Source organism: Podarcis pityusensis, assembly GCF_964106645.2.
Source record: "Podarcis pityusensis genome assembly, chromosome: 4".
Lineage (NCBI taxonomy): Eukaryota > Metazoa > Chordata > Lepidosauria > Squamata > Lacertidae > Podarcis > Podarcis pityusensis.
The window spans coordinates 66,953,515-66,974,082 of NC_138027.1; the positions used below are offsets into that span (position 1 = coordinate 66,953,515).

The 20,568-nt window shown below is 41.4% G+C and overlaps 1 long non-coding RNA gene across 3 annotated transcripts; it reads right to left on the minus strand.

Annotated features, from left to right (window-relative positions):
- Positions 1-11,207: 11,207 nt before the first annotated feature.
- Positions 11,208-17,674, minus strand: LOC308476276. 3 transcript variants are annotated; one of them, XR_013985823.1, is made up of 3 exons: positions 16,858-17,674; positions 13,756-14,574; positions 11,208-11,632 (listed from the first exon to the last, which is right to left on the minus strand). It is a non-coding gene; the product is annotated as an uncharacterized lncRNA (long non-coding RNA). The 3 variants fall into 3 exon arrangements; XR_013985824.1 differs by lacking the exon at positions 11,208-11,632 and having other exon boundaries at positions 13,338-14,574; positions 16,897-17,674; XR_013985825.1 differs by lacking the exon at positions 11,208-11,632 and having other exon boundaries at positions 13,338-14,574.
- Positions 17,675-20,568: the final 2,894 nt, after the last annotated feature.

Consider the following 20,568-nt stretch of genomic DNA (forward strand, 5'->3'; position numbering starts at 1 on the left):
AGAAATACTGTAAAATTAATGAATGTTAGAATGACGTTGGAATGAAGCTAAGGGGTTTTTAGCAGCAATGTTATAAGGAGTATGTAAAAATGGACTGTTAACAGATGAGAATATACAGTTATTATATATTAAGACAAAGGTTTAAGATAAAAACAAAGAGGGAAAGGATTTGCTGAATTAACTTACTAAACTGGAATACAAAAAAGGGGAGGTGTGAGGAGGTCAGGGAATCAAGTGAATGAAAGACAAGATATGGAAAGATTGATTTGTTTTTAATTGTTTGTATTTTTTCTTTGTATTTTGTATTTTCTTTTTTCCTTTTTTATTCTTTTATCTTTTTTTCCCTTTTCTTATTATTACTAGTGTAACTTCTTTTTTTTATTTCTGAAATTTTAATAAATATCTTATATATATAAAAAAGAATGGATAGGTTTGATCTACTTGCAGTCCATGGGACTCTCAAGAGTCTCCTCCAGCACCATAATTCAAAAGCATCAATTCTTCGGCGATCAGCCTTCTTTATGATCCAGCTCTCACTTCCATACATCACTACTGGGAAAACCATAGCTTTTACTATACGGACCTTTGTTGGCAAGGTGATGTCTCTACTTTTTAAGATGCTGTCTAGGTTTGTCATTGCTTTCCTCCCAAGAAGCAGGCGTCTCTTAATTTCGTGGCTGCTGTCACCATCTGAAGTGATCATGGAGCCTAGGTTTCATGGAGCCTAGGTTTCATATCATATAGGCGCTGTCTAATTAAATTATTTGCTTTACTGAAGCCCAGATGTTACTATAAACAGGTTGTTGTACTATCCCAAATGTATCACCGGTAGAAGTGCTTAATCTTGCATTTCCCCAGGAAAAGGTCAATCCGGATTAAATTGGGGGAGGCTGGCATTTTGATGACAATGATGCTGTGTGGATCCCACAAAAAAAATCTGCATGCATGAGCAGCAATGATCCCACCATAAACAGCCACCTATAAGCACCAAAAAATAAACAAACTCCTCCTTGGAGATATCATCAGGGTACCCACAAGGTATCTCATAATGGCCTCTCTTGCTATGACATCACAGGACCCATTCTCACAACTTTACCCCACAGCAACTGAAGGCGAAAGCCATTTTGTGGTATTTACTGTTGATACTGTTTCCTTACTTGCAAATATGAAACAAACTTTGCTTTTAGATGATCTCTGGGTGTCACTTGTTGTTGCAGGGTGTAAAAAGGACTCAGTTGCACAATGGACCTTTAGTGGCAGAGGCCACTACTTAGTTTTCTATCAATGTAGTGTTTTGTGTTGATGTAGTGCAGCCCCTGAAATCTGTTCACATAAGAGTCGGGTGGGGGGGCAACATAGATTTGGTCTTTAACGACCAATCATCCTTTTATTATTAAGGATTTTATTTACCCTTTGTGGCAGGTGATTTTTGTTGTTATGTTTTGTTTTTACTTTTCTATTTCATGAAACTTATAATACATTTTCTATTTTTGAATAACTCTGAGCTTTTTTGGACCTCTTGTGGCCATTCCTTTTTATACACCTTACATTCTTCTGCTTTTATTCTGCTTTAATATCTGCCTGTAGACATGTATTTTCAAGCCAATGTGGTTCCTTTATGCCCTTTTGGGCGGCTATTTCAATGAGATTCTCTCATTCTTCAGCTACCATCACGAAAGTCACATGAAAATGAGAGCAGTCGCAACTGTCCTCTAAAACCTAAAGTTTTAGAGATTTTTGCCTGTGCAATTTTCCCATGCAAGTTGATTCTGCTCCATATGCTACATTCAACCATTTGTTTTTAGGATATTGTATCTTGAAGAGTCAAAGTATTTTCAGTACAGGTCAATTCTTCTATCTGCAAGCATACTCAGTTATGGATTTTACACTCCCATTGGTACTACAAGGTGCAGAGATTGCCTGGAGTGATACCATTCAGGATATGGGAGGGGAAGAAACTCTGTATTATTTTGCTCTTTGAAAACTGTCTTGATCAGCAGCTGTGCAGGTGCTTTATGACCCGACCTGTTTCTGCAGCCTGTTTGGGAGAAGGAAGAAAAAACCAGGAAGGAAAGTGCCAAACACATACAGAGGGCATGAAAAACTGTTTTTTTAAAAAAAGTTAAGAATGCAGAGTCTTCAGAAAGTAAATTTTACACACGCAGCATCACACAACCAATGCCAGCTTCAGATTGTGAAGGGCTCTGGGTAAGATGCCCTAGGGTGACCCTCCCCACGAGCCACCAACTCTAGGGATGGGGAATAAATTTAGTGTGGGTTGCCTTTTAATGAGAACTTACCTTACTTGCAGTTCCTAAAACCGTATCGGACAAGAAAATCCATCTATTCTTCTGATTTGCTCTTCTCTGGATTTTGCCCTGAGGCTCCTCGACCAAAAAATGTGGACCAAATGTGTATATTATGCAAAAGTGAGCATAAAAATGTATGCGTGTGTAAACATAACAGAGAAATGTATGATCAAGGGGGGGAATTGCTATGCCTTGACTGCAGAGGGGCCCCTGTAACATCAGTGTCCTGGGTACAGTAAGCCTTGAGAACTACATTTCCCAGGGCTCCTTAGGCACAGGACATTTCTGTTACTGCATTCTTGTTACCCCAAAGGAGGGAGGAAGGGAGAGGATGGTGGGCAGTGAATTTATTGTCAGTGCTTGCAGTCTGCTAAGTTTGGATTTGGAAGAAGGGTAAAGTGATGAAGAGCTTAGTCATCTAATTCACTTGCTTTTTGCAGTAATTTGTAAATTTGTAAAATAAGATACTGTTGTGCTAATGACCTTACTGTTAAGTTGTAGGTGAACATATCAGACAACACAGCGATTCTTCAAACAGCTCTTGTTTATTCACAGGCCAGAACAGAACTGAACAGAAGCGTTCAGCCAACCTGCTTATATACAGTTCCACTAGAATGCAACAGTAACCATTTTCTGTAACTATCCAATCACTGAACGTCACTTTCGATCCCTTATTTGCATATGTGGACCTGAGTGAAAACTACAGTATCTCCCTGCTGGCCCAGGGTGAGAACTTCAGTACATAACACTTACAATGTAATTTCTCTGTAAGATTAGACTTTGTGGCGGGAGACTGAGAGATGTACAATGTTATCTGCCTTTAAAAAGGCACTGGAAGTGAATCTGAAATGAACTGAATCTGAAATGAACTGAGATTTTATAACGGCTGCCTAAATGATTTAATGGATCAGCATTTTAAATTTGAAGATGTGCATATGTGTCTCATGTCACAAAGCATCTCAGACCTCTTCTTTTTTAAGAACCCCTTGGGTGTATAAGTGGGCAAACACCACTAGAATTAATATATGCTTCTTTTAGCAGTTATGATCTTACATATCCAGACAGCAAGAACAGCTATTGACTTGTGCCAACAATATGACTATCTAGCCACAAGGTGGCATCAGATTATCACAACACATGTTTTTAGCAACTTGGAAGGAAAGCGGGTTTGTTACAAAAGACTAGTAATCAGTCATCAATATTGAAATAAAACAAAGCTGGCCCTGTTGAAATTAGGCCACATTTCTTTTTAACTGCTACAATAAAAAAAATTAAAAAAATAAATTACACTGTCGGAACATTCTGCTATTGTATTTTTGAGGATTTTCAAGCTTGCTGATAATTAAAAGCAGTGTACAATAATGCTCTTATCTATTCTTGTGTCCAATTCTTATCCATGGCACAGATTCCCAAAAGCTATATTCTACATATCTGTCTCATGGGGCTCAGAAAATATGTTGTTCCTATCTGTATATCAATAAAATAAATTAGCAAGATTTATACCCTATGTTTGCATCACAAGCTGCTGGTGCAAGATAAATATATTTGAATCTTGGGAGGGAACTAGGCCTTTCCTCCTAGCAGGCTTGGGGGCCCCGGGGGGGCTGTACCCACCCACCCCAATGTTTTTCAAACAAATAATTAAATCAGGAAAACCTTCATTTTTTCCTTCTTAAAAGCCCCTTTCTCTCTCTCAGAGGCCACACAAGCCCCCAGGCACAAAGGTAAACTGGGGACGGGGCTTTGTTTGCCCACCCTATTTAAGTCAATCAAAACCATGCATTCTTAATGTGACTATTTGCTCTTTCAAGTCTGAAAACCTCAATTTCTCCCTAGCAAGCTTGCAGGGGAAAGGAGAAAGGATTTGCTTTTTATTTCAGGTTTTTTTTTACCACAAGGCACAGGACAAGGGCCACAGATTTGCTTTGAGGTTTCCTTAAAGATTCCTTTTAAAATATTTTCTTCTATGCTAGTCCTACTCAGAGTAAGCCCATTGACATTGATGAACCTAAGTCAGTAACGTCTTTTAAGTTCAATGGGTTTACAAACTGAGCAGGACTAGCATAGAATACCACCCACCTAGGCCAAAAGATGTGTATATTGGCAATGATAGGGAGACTTCTGGAGATTTTTGTTGAAATGCAAGGGCTGCTTAGAAAGACAGGGAGATTTATTAAGCCATTTTCTGTTGTTAGTCTCCCCAACTTCAGCATAATCAGAAGTAGACTGCTTCTAAATCTGGAGTTTCATAGTTAATGTTAAGTAGTGGGTGAACACATCAGACGAAACAGCGATTCTTCCAAAGCAGCTCTTTATTTGTAAGCTGAAACAGAACTGAACTGAAGGGCTCAGTCAGCCTGCTTATATAGAGCTCCAGTACCTCGTTACTGTAACAACTTTCTAAAACTATCCAATCACTGAACGTCACTTTCGATCCTTCATTTGCATACAAACTATCCTATCACTGAACGTCACTTTCGATCCTTCATTTGCATAACTATCTACAGTATCCCTCTGCTGGCCCAGGGTGAGAACTTCAGTACATAACAGTTAAGCTTGTGATCTGTGAGATTTACTATTGCCCTACGTTACATATCTAGCAATATATTCTTATTAATTACAGGTGATTATTATGTAGAACTTACCTCTGACTAACTCATGGGTTCTACATTGCTGTTGTTGGCGCCTGTCTGTCTTGGGAGACAATACTGTGTGATTGTTGCTAGCTATTCCCATGTACTAAATAGGCATTCCAGCAGACTGGCACAATAATAGAAAATTAAATTAAAAATTATTTAAATGCACAGGATGCCTGTTAAACTCGCGTTGAAAACATTGCTGTAGTTACTATGGGAAATAAAACTGGCAACCACCAGGAATGCTTTTAAGGGACATTCTTTTGTTATTGTTGCTTTTATTCCTGCCACGCCCCATCCCCATGTTAGCCTGACAAGATTAGCATGGCAACTTGTGGAGAAACCAGTCCATTCCAATGTTCATTCACATAGTCATCAGCTATTATCCATTCTGCTGCAATTGCTTTATTTTGCACAAACCTTCCTTCCATTTCATGATCAGGTGATGCAGAAATATATGTTTGTTTGTTTTTACAAAGGTCATAGCACATGACACCCAGGTATATCTCAGCCATCAACAGATGGTTGGCTGGCATCCATCTGTCTCGGGAGACAATGGAGGAGTGTGCCTTTGTGGGGGAAGTCAAACTGTGGGAAGGTTGCAGCACCTGCTGTGGCTGTAGAGACTGATACAGGAGAGACATGTTTTGTTGCAGCTGGAGCAGATGCAGGCGTCTGGTTGTGCTGCTGCAGATGCACCATGGCAGTTCTTCTCTCTGCACTCCTCCCAGCAGTCATTCCTCCTCTGGTCACTGCTGCGGATGCACGATTGTCTGCAAGAGGGGTTCTTTATATGGGATTCAGAAGCAGTACAAGACACAGGTGGTGAAGAAGCCTTAAGATTTATTAAACAGCAGGCAGATTACACAGGAAAATATACCGTACCAAGCAAGCAACGCCTCCATTCACAACAACAACAATTTATTATTTATAACACACCCATCTGGCTGGGTTTCCTCATAGAATATTCAAAACACAATAAAACATCAAACATTAAAAACTTCCCTAAACAGGGCTGCCTTCAGATGTCTTCTGAAAGTCAGATACAGTGGTACCTCAAGTTACAAACGCTTCAGGTTACAAACTCCGCTAACCTGGAAGAGTTATCTCGAGTTGAGAACTTTGCCCCAGGATGAGAACGGAAATCGTGTGCCGGCAGCACAGCAGCAGCAAGAGGCCCCATTAGCGAAAGCACGCCTCTAGTTAAGAACAGTTTCAGGTTAAGAATGGATCTCCGGAACAAATTAAGTTCGTAACTAGACTACTGTAGTTGTTTATTTTCTTGACATCTGATGGGAGGGCGTTCCACAGGGTGGGCGCCACTACTAAGAAAGCCCTCTGCCTGGTTCCCCGTAACCTCACTTCTCGCAGGGAGGAAACCACCAGGTCCTTGGAGCTGGACCTCAGTGTCTGGGCTGAACGATGGGAGTGAAGACGCTCATTCAGGTATACTGCTGAGAGCCGCAAAGAGATAGCAGTGGATAGAACCCCACTGTAGCCACTGGGTCACACAGCACCCCAGGCCTGTAGGTCTGCTGACGCTCAGCTCCCAGGTTCTCCAAAGTTTGTTTGCCTGTCTCATGATGACTTACGGTAGCTGAATTCCCCACACGTGGTGTGGGCCACTTGATCTGGGCTACAGCTGCAAAGAATAACTCTAACGCCCATGGGATTCTCCCAATGTAGCCGCTATCTCTTGCAGATATTAAGGCTAGGATCCTCCCAATTTCGTAGAGCTGCATGCTATCTCTTGCAGGCATTTCAGGTGGCAAGTGGACAAGGTAACTAATTTAGCAAAATAAGGCTAACGACTGCCTAGGAGAGCAGTGAAGTCCTCACATAGGTGGCATGAAGGACCATTCATAGTAGGTCACTATAAAGGTAAAGGTAAAGGTAAAGGTACCCCTGCCCGTACGGGCCAGTCGTGTCCGACTCTAGGGTTGTGCGCCCATCTCACTTAAGAGGCTGGGAGCCAGCGCTGTCCGGAGACACTTCCGGGTCACGTGGCCAGCGTGACGAAGCTGCTCTGGCGAGCCGGCACCAGCGCAGCACACGGAAACACCATTTACCTTCCCGCTATAAAGCGGTACCTATTTATCTACTTGCACTTAAGAGTGCTTTCGAACTGCTAGGTGGGCAGGAGCTGGGACCGAAAGACGGGAGCTCACCCCGCCGCGGGGATTCGAACCGCCGACCATGCGATCGGCAAGCCCTAGGCGCTGAGGTTTTACCCACAAGCGCCACCCGAGTCCCATGCAGGTCACTATACCTTGATGTAAAATATATCTTCCTGTGTGTTTCCCATACAGCTGTATGCCAATGGGCCTAGCATGTTCCCTTTCAAAGTTAATACATTTACAGTGGGATGATGCTCTTAAGTCTTTTGCAGCAAAGACAATGGCATCTCAAATACAAAGTTAATGAAGCAGCTAATGACCCATCACAAAGTCATTTATGGCTGCAATTCTAAGCACCTAGGTAGGCACCTGTCTATCTCAGGAGACAGTTCAGGAACGTGCCTTTGCATGCCCATTGAATTCAATGGGTCTTACTAATGTGGAATTAGAATTTCATCGCATTTTGCCAGCTTGATTTCACAGTTCACTACAGTTTAAGCTTGTTATCCCATCTTCTTTCCATTCTTCAGGCATCAGGGAGGAACAGTTTATCACCCTGTTGATATCTTGCTCCTTGCGTCCTGAATTGTATGATTTACTTCTGCCGCTTAACCATATAAGTCCATGTTTTCATTGTACTGTAGTGTTTTAATTCATAAATGTGTGCTTTATTCAGAACATAGCTGGGTGCTGAAACAAACCGCTCAAGCTAATGTCCATGTGAAAAGAATAATGAACTATGCATGCATGCCTTTAGTTTTTAAAATTCACAGCAGGAAGCAAATTAAGGCTGCAGTTAAAGCAGATTACGCCCTACATACCTAGAAGTAAGCTGCATTGAATTCAGTAGGATTTGCTTTGGAGTATAGCGAGAGTGCAGCTTTAGCATTTATAGTCTGCCCCAGCAACAACCAATCTACAAAACAAACAACTTGCATGTCAACAAACACTTCCGGAAAAAAGAATAAAGCACCTTTCAGGACAGCAGCAACTGTATTTCCATGAATATGTAAATAGCACACATTACAAAGCAATGGATGTATGTATAATGGGCATATGTTTTTTTAAAAAAACCATTTTGTTGTAGAGAACTAAGATAAATATAATCCATAGCAGGAGCAGAATGGGCAGAAGGAAATCTGTCTGATAGCCCATTTTCAACCGACTTCTCTGACATTCTCACAACAAACCCAGCATGGGATTTTTCTTTTCTCAGCAAAGAAATGTTAATTAATATGTAAGTAGCGCTCAGAGCTCTAAATTAAAGTAGGATTCTGAAAGACATTATTGCAAGATACTCGTGGTTTTAATTTGTATGCCTCAAGAAAACAAGGGCCATATGAAAGCATAAATTATCTTTCAGAAAACCCTCCACCTACAGATTAAAAAGGGATATCTCAACAGAGGGAAACGCGTTTTATGTGATCTGTGTGCCTATATGTAGATCAAAAGGTTCTGTTTGTCATGCTACAGTCAACGATAAAGTCAACAGTCCGGGTCCAAGATACACTGTCAAACTGAGCACCTGCCAGCACAAGACATCTGTCACTGCATTAAAAAATCATTTTCTCCTACAGCGGAGATTTAAGCCAATCATCCTATGAATATTTTTCTGTGCCTGGCCAGATTTGTGCAACGCTAATGGCAGCTGGCTGCACACAGAGATGAAAAACAGCTTCATCTGGCACGGTTTGTCAGGATGTTTTATAACAGGTGAACAGATGGTGGGAAGTTGAGAGGTAAAGATAACAATATTCTCGGAGTTTCGGCTACCAGTTTCATTCTCATATACATATTTTATGCTGGCGGGAGTGTGCAACGTGGGAGAGCTAACAACAAAGTACTTATGATATATGTAGCTTCCCCTTGTGTCTAAGGTTGCTGTTGACAAAAAAGACCCCTCACACATCTTCACACTGGCCATAGGAGGGCTTCTAGTTTAGAAAGGTATCCAATTCAGTGGCTTGATTCTAGAAGGTGTGCCTGTCATTTCCTTTGCCCCATGCTACTGGCAAATGTGATGAGCCACATGGTGGCTTTTTACATTGAACTGTCCTAGTCAGGTAACATGGAGCAATCCCCTTTCTAAATCTAAAGCATCGCCTTGGACTCAAGTCATAACAGACAGAAAAACCAACACACACTTTTGTGACAGAGAGAAGAAAAGCATTTTTCCTGTTTCCAGTCTAGCGTGTCAAATGGTCCAAAAAAATCATCATCATCATGTTGCACCACTAGCTTTATTTGCCTGCATGATACTAATTTAATTGCCATTATTGTAGATTTTGGTTTTTACCTTATTTTACGTGTAGGCTTTGTTGTTGTTGTTGGCATGCATCTGTCTTGAGATGCAATGGAGTCTGCCCCCGGGGGTGAAGTCAAACCACAGCGTTTGCAGCTCCAGAATGACCTCCCTGGAGCGTAAGTCTGGGCTGTGTGTATGGAGATCCTGGGTTTTTATTACTCGAGACATTTATGTTTCTTATTACTTTTTAGCTTTTGTAAAAGTTACAGATATAAAGGTGTGAAAGCACAGATAAATGCTTCAGATATCTGATAAGGGAATGGAGGAGAAATTGCATTATGATTCTTTGTAAGTGTTAAAGGAGGGACCCCCGTTTTGTAAGCAACCGCAACCCAAGTTGTCTTAGCAGCCAACAAACAGAGTGCTTCGCCAATACACTTTCAAATTCAAAGCTCTGGCAACATCAGCTGAAAAGGCCTTGTCCTGGCTCCCAATCAACCAAGCCTCTTGTAGCAATGGGATGTAAAACAAGGCATCTGAGATGCTTCCACTGTGTTTGGGCACTGGCAGGAACGCGAGAGAAGGTAGGGCTTCAAACAGCCTAATCCCAAACCACTGGGTGAAATCCAATGGTGCCCATCCAGTAACAGAATAGACACAATCGGAGGAATGAATTTCCCCTCCTGTATACCTTCAAAATGTGCTTCAGAGGGTTACGGGACCCTCTGGAGAGGATTCGAAGGGCATAAAAAATGCAAGGGGAGGGAAGGGAAGGAAGGAGACGCCTGCTGATGTGAAGGCGGATGTTTCTCACAGAAATGCTAATACCTGAGTGGTAGCTCGGTTTAAGAACTTAATTCGTTCCGGAGGTCCATTCTTAACCTGAAACTGTTCTTAACCTGAGGTACTACTTTAGCTAATGGGGCCTCCCACTGCTGCTGCACTGCCACCGCACGATTTCTGTTCTCATCCAGAAGCAAAGTTCTTCTTTTTTTTTTTTTAAATGATATTTATTAAAATTTCAGAAAAAAAGAATTACACAAAAAGAAGAAGAGTAAAAACAAGAAACAAAAGTAAAAATACAAGAAAAATACAAAATACAAAGTACAGAATTAAAGAATAAAAAACACTTAAAAAAGAAAAAAAGAAAAATAGATCAATTTTTCCATACCTTACATTCATATCCTTATTTCCCTGACCTCCTCATACCTCCCTTTTTTGTATTCCAGTTCAATTAGTTAATTCAGCAATTTCTTTCCCTCTTTATTTTCTCATGATCCTTTAGCTTAATTTACTATGACTTTAATTTTTTACCTGTTATCAATCCTTTTTTACATACACCTTTATAGCATTACTGCTTAAACCACCTAACATCATTCTAACATCATTCTAACATTCATTAATTTTGCAATATTTCTGTAAATAGTCTTTAAATTTCTTCCAATCTTCTTCCACCGACTCTTCTCCCTGGTCTCGGATTCTGCCAGTCATTTCCGCCAATTCCATGTAGTCCATCACCTTCATCTGCCATTCTTCCAGAGTGGGTAGCTCTTGTGTCTTCCAATACTTTGCAATAAGTATTCTTGCTGCTGTTGTAGCATACACAAAGAAAGTTCTATCCTTCTTTAACACCAATTGGCCGACTATGCCCAAGAGAAAGGCCTCTGGTTTCTTCAAGAAGGTATATTTAAATACCTTTTTCAATTCATTATAAATCATCTCCCAGAAAGCCTTAATCCTTGGGCACGTCCACCAAAGGTGAAAGAATGTACCTTCAGTTTCTTTACATTTCCAACATTTATTATCGGGCAAATGATAGATTTTTGCAAGCTTGACTGGTGTCATGTACCACCTGTATATCATTTTCATAATATTTTCTCTTAAAGCATTACAGCCGTAAACTTCATACCTGCGGTCCATAACTGTTCCCAGTCAGCCATCATTATGTTATGTCCAACATCTTGTGCCCATTTGATCATAGCTGATTTCACCATTTCATCCCAGAAGCAAAGTTCTTAACCCAAGGTACTATTTCTGGGTTAGCGGAGTCTGTAACCTGAAGCGTCTGTAACCCGAGGTACCACTGTATATTTGAGTAAATTTGAATTTACCACATGATATAGGTAACCATTTCAAGGAATGCTAAGCTAAGACCTGATCTGTTTACACATAACAAAGACACAAAAAACGATCTTCTGGGCCTTGGTTGCTGTTTTTCTCTACTGCTTAATGCTGATCTGCTAAAAGGTGCATTCTAATGACATTCTTATTTTGCACAAATGGCTGGTTGTTCTTGCTTCCACGGGACTGCGATGCTTCCAGACGCTGCCAAAATAAATCAAAATCATTCATTCATGAATCTGTAATAAGGGTCTTAAGTTCAGCTCAGAAAGCTGCCGGAGAGGAAAGGAGGTCCTCACCAAAGGACAAACCCCTGTTAATAGCCTGCTCCACAGCTCTGACACACTCGCCTCACATGTTTGAGAAAACACTCTGTCTCTCTCCCTGGCTCCATTCCACTAATAATGAGCTGGTCAAGGTCTAGTGACACAGGGAAGATTCATGCTGTTGAATAGGCAATATCGTTTCCTTAATGGGGCTTGCTAGACTACATCATAGATACAAATGAAATAAAAGCCCTGGACTTGGCAAGGGGCGTGTGGGAAAATGGGAGGAACTGCTTAGTACGCTTCAGTCCTTTAAAATCTCCTAATGGCAAGGAAGTCTATATGCATTACGTGTCATCAAGGTTAATTTTTTTACTCTCAGCAAAGATGCAGATCACTTTTAGTATGTTGCTTGCCTATACAAAAGAGAATAGGAGATTTGTCATACTATGACAGGGGGTTGTATAATTAAATCATGGGTAGGCAAACTAAGGCCTGGGGGCCGGATCCGGCCCAATCGCCTTCTCAATCTGGCCCGCGGACGGTCCAGGAATCAGCGTGTTTTTACATGAGTAGAATGTGTGCTTTTAATTAAAATGCATCTCTGGGTTATTTTGTGGGGCATAGGTATTCGTTCATTCACACACACACCCCATATAGTCCGGCCCCCCACAAGGTCTGAGGGACAGCAGACTGGCCCCTTGCTGAAAAAGTTTGCTGACTCCTGCATTAGATGATAATCAGGGTCCATTCCAAATGTAAAATTATATGGTTCTATGATTCTATTATTCTTGTGTGATGTTATAATAACTCAGGCCCGACACGACTTGGATCTGTTTGGCTTGGTAGTTTCCGTCTTCATAAAAATGACACGGGTCACATGTCAGAAGCAAACACAAAGTCATATCACATGACTTTACCAAATCCAGACCAGCAATCTGCTTGCAGAAGTGACCAACTAAAGCTGTGATCATATGGTACCTGGGAGGATGGTTTAGATCTGCCTCTCAAAGGCGGAGAGAGGGGAAATTGGGAGGAGAAATTGTGGGTGGCTTTTAAAATGTACTTTCACTTGTCTGTCCCTAATCCACCAATCAGTTTCACTGGGTGACTACATCGTAACCATCCTCTGGTTTCCACACTTTGTGAATTGGCGTGGATCATTTTGTAATTAAAATGGCATCATCCACACACAAGAGGCAGGTATCACTGTGTCAGAGAAACCCCAAGATGGCAGTACAAAACATCCTACATGGGGGCAAAAAACATAAGGGAAAGAAACCCTCCCCCCCCAAAAAAAACCCCCCATCCTAATAGGAACTGAGCATTCTCAATGGCCACAAAATGCTGACCAACTATTGATGAGGGAAAAGAAAAACTAGGAAAAGGAAAAGGAATTCAGCATTTCGGAAAAGGACATGGCTGAAATTCTGACAAAGGATACGGCAATGTTTTGTTGCAGGACCTACTTGTTCCCAGTGGAAAACAAAACAAAAGTACAAAACGCATTTTTTTAAAGCAACCAAACACCCCAGCAACCACATAATGCTATTAGAAATGTCAGAGCTGGCAGCAGAATAATAGTCAAGGTGCCAGGTGTTCTGTTATTAATTGCTACTGTTACATATTAGACAACAGCCACATTTTTGTGCCAGCCTAATGCATGTAATTTCATTTTTAAACTACTGTATTAACATAAGGCAACCCTTTCAGAACAAGCCATTTTGAGCTTAATGTTTGTGTTCCCTTTCAGTGCCATTTCTGCTTGCATCGCAGCAGGTTCAGTCTTGCACGGCAGAAATTCCACGTCTCTTTTTCTACCCTCAAAAGTGAAGCACACGTTTAGTGCTGCACCTGTTACGTTATGACAAAAGGCGATGAGAACTAGCTCTTAGTTTGCATTTTAATCTTTAGTGCGTCATCTGTAGACTGCTGGTCAATCTATCCACAAGGCAGAAGTCAAAATTTGAGAAAGGAGATCGTTTGACTGCATGCGGATGGCTTTTAGTTGTTGCAGTTTGTTAATGTAACGAGGCACATCTTTGCATCTGCATTACTTACCTGAAATCAATATTATATGCCCCTTAGTTCTGTTCTCCCGGTTCCTAAGGAAGCTTTCATAGAACTCTCTCTTTAACCAGGAGTGGCTTCCTTCAAAACCACACAGAAATATTCCAATCAGCACTCCGTCTTCTGAAAGCTACTAGGCAACACGATCAGGTCTGATCAGTTCATGACATTTTAACAGCACCAATTACAAAACAGAGCAGTTATTTAAGTTGTTGAAATGGGACTGAAGGGAGCACAAAGATGATTATTGATAAAGCGGTCCTTGTTATAATTTTAGATCAGCACGTCTCCATTGTCGTTGCTCAAACACTTTTTGTGCATATAAGGGTGGTGGTGTGTCCACATGGGACAATGCTGAAATGCAGGAACAGAAAATGTAGACAGACCGATTTTCTGTCTACGGTGGAGGTGTAGAATAGATTGAATTTTAGATTATTTCCACCTAAATGGGACATTCAATGGAATATTTCCATGTGTGCATGAGTAGCAGGAGTGGCGGAATTGCAGGTTCAGGGTCTTTGATTTTCTTAACAATCGATGAATTTGGGCAATTGCATCTGTGCATCAATACCCACCCACAATAAAGTTGATATAGTGTGCTGAAGGGGTATGGGGTTGTGAGCCAGGGTTGTGAAGTAGCCAAGGCTCTGAGACAAAATTAGGTAAAGTGTCTGGCAGGAGGAAGCACAAATTTACTTTGGCAGTAAGACTTCTTGACAGGGGAAGAGGTGGGTGAGCAACAGCCAGAAACAGCAATAATCTGAGACTTTGACACAGGTCAAAAGAAGTACGAGATTCTTCAAAGGAAATCTGGAAGTGGAGCACAAACAGAGGCAGGTTACAGATTATGCTAGGCACTCTGCCTTCTTTTCTCATAAACAGCATGTTAAAATTACTAGTCATACCCAAAGATTATGCCGTCCCCTGCAAAATGCAAACAAAAAGCTATTAGAGCTAGAATTTGAATGGCAAACAAAGGGCAAGGTGCCTCGTTACTTGTAGAATAAACGATATTCAAATGCAAGTGTGAATGTACAGTGTCTCTGCAGAACCAAGAACATGGAGTAGTGGTATTCATAATTTGGATTGGCTGGCCCTTCGTGGTTTGCAAGAATAGGTGCTTAAAACTTTGGGCAGTTCTTATTTGATCTGTTTTCTCCCCTCCCCCTTTTAATTGAGCACAATCAGTTCTGACCACTATTGACTTGGTATGTGTTCTAATCAATGTTCATTAAATCTGCTTGTTAACAGGAAGGTGTGCTGTGCACTTCAATCACAGTCCTCCAACTATCTCTGAGTCCTAAAGTAGCAGCGAATGGGTCAATAATCCCTGGCCCTAGGTGGGGTGTCAAGAAATGCATATTCAACTGATCACTGTGCTTTGCAGGAGGGCGTCCTACAGATACCATCTTATCAGGATGTCTGTTCCGAACTGTGCCAGAATCAGGCCTTTGGTCTATCAGACAGGCACCATCTCTATTGTCTTTTTAGCACCTGCTAAAGACTATTCTCTTTCAACAAGCCTTCTAAGTGGAAATTTTTATCCCAATTGCTATCTTTATTAGATTTGAAATTGTTTTTATATATGCAATTGTTTTTATATGCAACTTTTTCCATAAATGCAGTTGGTAGGTATATATATATATATATATATATATAGTATTGTAAAGTCACTTTGAGATCAAGATGCATCCTGGGAAGCAGTTCATATATGAAACTAATAATAGTAGGTCAGAAACAACTATCAGAACAATTATATACACATCTCTACTCAGAAGTAAGCTCAGTTATGCTTATTCCTAGATAAGGATATACGGGACTGCAGTCTCAATGGCTGGGTTCTTCACTCTGATTATTTTCCTCTAAAACCTCGCAGTGCACTCAAAACACTCCCTACTAACAGTCTACATAGATATGTGACAGAAAGGGTATTTCTTCGTAATTACCGTAAATGTCTTAAGTCTAATTTCTATTTACCAGTGAACAATTAAAATGTAACTGTGGAAGCTTTATTGAAAATACTTCTAACACACTACTGCATGTTGATTAAGGACTGGGGGGAAACTGCATGCATTCATAAATGAGATTAAATAAGATCCTAAAAAGCACTAGAGATTTTGATTCTTATCTTCCTAAAATTATCTTGTAAAAGACTATAAATATCGGGAGATGAGCAATGTGATTAGAAAAACTGTACAAAATGAGGATGTTAAGCTTTATGGAGTATAAATTAACTAATATGTGTCTAATGTTCAAGACACCCTTGAGGATCAGATAAATAATTTCAAAAGAAATCTTGATTTTAATGTTCAAATTACTACACTGGAGCTAATTCCTTTATCCCTGATGGGAATCAAACTGAGAATGACTTCCCCTCCCTTCTCAAATCGCTCTGGTAGTAGAAATTTGATTCTCCATCCAATCCAGTTCCCAGAGCTGGCCCAAGACAGGTTGGCACCTGAGGCAAACCACAAAATCTACATCAGGAACAAGGGGAGACTAAAGATCTACATTGGGAACAACAGGGGAATAAAGATCTACATTGAGAACAAGGAAGCCAGCAATCCCTCCTACTCCTCAATAGACTGTTGTAGACTGCTGTGGCAGTGGCAGTGACAGCAGGCAATGCATTCCTTGGAGGCTGGATCTGCTATCCCTGTGGATTCTGCCTCCGGAGGCGGTTGCCTCACCTTGCCCTATGTGTGGGCCGGCCCTGCCAGTACTCTTTTCCAAATGCTTGCATTTTTTACAGTTTAGATCAGTAGTGACCAAATGTTCCCTGCCACGGACCACTTGAAAATTGCTGAGGGATTTGTTTGAATAACTTAATTATTTTTCTGCCTGTTGTAGCAATTGTAATGCGCTGTGCTAAATTCAATGTGATGAGCCTGAATAAAGCCTGTGGACTACTGGTGGTCTGCAGAACAGTTTGGGAACCCCTGATTGGATTTATATCCTACCACATCTCCGGAGCTCATGGCAGCTGACAATATATATTTTAACACACAACACAAAGAGAAATGGTTCTGCAACACAATGCATTTCCCACCCCCCGAGGTTGTGCATAAGATGGCACCCCTCCTCTGTCCATACCATGTGCAGAAGCCAAGTGGACTAGCACTTGAATCTTACTTCAGCAGTGTTGATGGGATGGTGTTCAATCTTCCACTGCATCTGAGGGCAACAGGATTGTGTATGATAGCCAGGACAGACAGTGAAACATATGCAGCTGGGGGATAGCCAAAGGGCTGCCCTTGCTGCTCCCCACCACCAGTGTCTGCTGCCCAAAGTGGTCGCTTCCCTTTACCTAATATTAGAGACAACCCTGATTTTAACATTTCCTTTGGGCAATTTGAATCCCCTTTTTGGCAGCTATTTTAGAGTTGCAGTTCCTCCCATGTCAGGCTTCTTCTTTTTCTCTCATTTCCTAAACATGGAATACCCTGTGGCATGTAGTTCCAGCAACACAGATGAAATGCTGGTTATGCACAGTGGCAGTGGAAGGTGATCACGCTTAGAGGAGAATCGCAATCAACTTAAATTCCATTGATTTCAGCGGGTCAACTCTAAACATGACTAAGTCTGGATTCAACTCACAGTGGGTCCCGATATATAAACTCTTAGGCACAATCCTGTTCCATTCACAATCTTCCTGACAAAGGATTGGATGCAATTTGGCTTAAAATCAGCACATTTTGGCTTGCCTGTGGGTATGGCTGGGTATCATATTGCTTATATGTTCCATTAATCCATTAATCTTGTTGTTGTTGTTTAGTCGTTTAGTCGTGACCGACTCTTCGTGACCCCCATGGACCAGAGCATGCCAGGCACTTCTGTCTTCCACTGCCTCCTGCAGTTTGGTCAGACTCATGTTTGTAGCTTCAAAGACACTATCCAACCATCTCGTCCTCTGTCGTCCCCTTCTCCTTGTGCCCTCCATCTTTCCCAACATCAGGGTCTTTTCCAGGCAGCCTTCTCTTCTCATGAGGTGGCCAAAGTATTGGAGACTCAGCTTCACGATCTGTCCTTCCAGTGAGCACTCAGGGCTGATTTCCTTAAGAATGGATCGGTTTGTTCTTCTTGCAGTCCATGGGACTCTCAAGAGTCTCCTCCAGCACCATAATTCAAAAGCATCAATTCTTCGGCGATCAGCCTTCTTTATGGTCCAGCTCTCACTTCCATACATCACTACTGGGAAAACCATAGCTTTTACTATACGGACCTTTGTTGGCAAGGTGATGTCTCTACTTTTTAAGATGCTGTCTAGGTTTGTCATTGCTTTCCTCCCAAGAAGCAGGCGTCTCTTAATTTTGTGGCTGCTGTCACCATCTGCAGTGATCATGGAGCCCAAGAAAGTAAAATCTCTCACTGCCTCCATTTCTTCTCCTTCTATTTGCCAGGAGGTGATGGGACCAGTGGCCATGATCTTTGTTTTTTTGATGTTGAGCTTCAGACCATATTTTGCGCTCTCCTCTTTCACCCTCAATAAAAGGTTCTTTAATTCCTCCTCACTTTCTGCCATCAAGGTTGTGTCATCTGCATATCTGAGGTTGTTGATATTTCTTCCAGCAATCTTAATTCCGGCTAGGGATTCATCCAGCCCAGCCTTTCGCATGATGAATTTTGCATATAAGTTAAATAAGCAGGGAGACAAAATACAGTCTTGTCGTACTCCTTTCCCAATTTTGAACCAATCAGTTGTTCCATATCCAGTTCTAACTGTAGCTTCTTGTCCCACATAGAGATTTCTCAGGAGACAGATGAGGTGATCAGGCACTCCCATTTCTTTAAGAACTTGCCATAGTTTGCTGTGGTCGACACAGTCAAAGGCTTTTGCATAGTCAATGAAGCAGAAGTAGATGTCTTTCTGGAACTCTCTAGCTTTCTCCATAATCCAGCGCATGTTTGCAATTTGGTCTCTGGTTCCTCTGCCTCTTCTAAATCCAGCTTGCACTTCTGGGAGTTCTCATTCCACATACTGCTTGAGCCTTCCTTGTAGAATTTTAAGCATAACCTTGCTAGCGTGTGAAATGAGTGCAATTGTGCGGTAGTTGGAGCATTCTTTAGCACTGCCCTTCTTTGGGATTGGGATGTAGACTGATCTTCTCCAATCCTCTGGCCACTGCTGAGTTTTCCAAACTTGCTGGCATATTGAGTGTAGCACCTTAACAGCATCATCTTTTAAAATTTTAAATAGTTCAGCTGGAATACCATCACTTCCACTGGCCTTGTTATTTGCAGTGCTTTCTAAGGCCCATTTGACTTCACTCTCCAGGATGTCTGGCTCAAGGTCAGCAACCCCACTACCTGGGGTGTGCAAGACATCCATATCTTTCTGGTATAATTGCTCTGTGTATTCTTGCCACCTCTTCTTGATGTCTTCTGCTTCTGTTAGGTCCTTACCACTTTTGTCCTTTATTATGGTAATCTTTGAACAAAATGTTCCTTTCATATCTCCAATGTTCTTGAACAGATCTCTGGTTCTTCCCATTCTGTTGTTTTCCTCTATTTCTTTGCATTGCTCGTTTAAGAAGGCCTTCTTATCTCTCCTTGCTATTTTTTGGAAATCTGCATTCAATTTCCTGTATCTTTCTCTATCTCCCTCGCATTTTGCTTGCCTTCTCTCCCCCACTATTTGTAAGGCCTCGTTGGACAGTCACTTTGCTTTCTTGCATTTCCTTTTCATTGGGATGGTTTTCGTTGCTGCCTCCTGTATAATGTTGCGAGCCTCCATCCATAGTTCTTCAGGCACTCTGTCCAGCAAATCTAAATCCTTAAACCTGTTCCTCACTTCCACTGTGTATTCATAAGGGATTTGATTTAAATTGTATCTTACCGGCCTAGTGGTTTTTCCTACTTTATTCAGTTTAAGCTTGAATTTTGCTATAAGAAGCTGATGATCTGAGCCACAGTCAGCTCCAGGTCTTGTTTTTGCTGACTGTATTGAGCTTCTCCATCTTTGGCTGCAGAAAATATAATCAATCTGATTTCAATGCTGCCCATCTGGTGATGTCCACGTGTAGAGTCGTCTCTTGTGTTGTTGGAAAAGCTTGTTTGTGATGACCAGCTTGTTCTCTTGACAGAACTCTATTAGCCTTTGCCCTGCTTCATTTTGCTCTCCAAGGCCAAACTTGCCAGTTGTTCCTTTTATCTCTTGATTCCCTACTTTAGCATTCCAATCCCCTATAATGAGAAGAACATCCTTCTTTGGTGTCACTTCTATAAGGTGTTGTAATTCTTCATAGAATTGGTCAATTTCAGTTTCTTCTGCACCAGTAGTTGGTGCATAAACTTGGATTACTGTTATGTTAAAAGGTCTGCCTTGGATTCATATCGAGATCATTCTATCATTTTTGAGATTGCATCCCAGTACTGCTTTTGCCACTCTTTTGTTGACTATGAGGGCCACTCCATTTCTTTTGCGGGTTTCTTGCCCACAGTAGTAGAAATGATGGCCATGCGAACTGAATTCGCCCATTCCCGTCCATTTTAGTTCACTGATGCCCGGGATGTCAATATTTATTCTTGTCATCTCATTTTTGACCACATCCAACTTACCCAGGTTCATGGTTCTTACATTCCAGGTTCCTATGCAATATTTTTCTTTACAGAATTGGACTTTCCTTTTGCTTCCAGGCATATCCGCAACTGAACGTCTTTTCGGCTTTAGCCCAGCCGCTTCATCAGCTCTGGATCTACTTGTACTTGTCCTCCGCTCTTCCCCAGTAGCATGTTGGACGCCTTCCGACCTGAGGGGCTCATCTTCCAGCATCATAACTTTTATATGCCTGTTGTCTTTGTCCA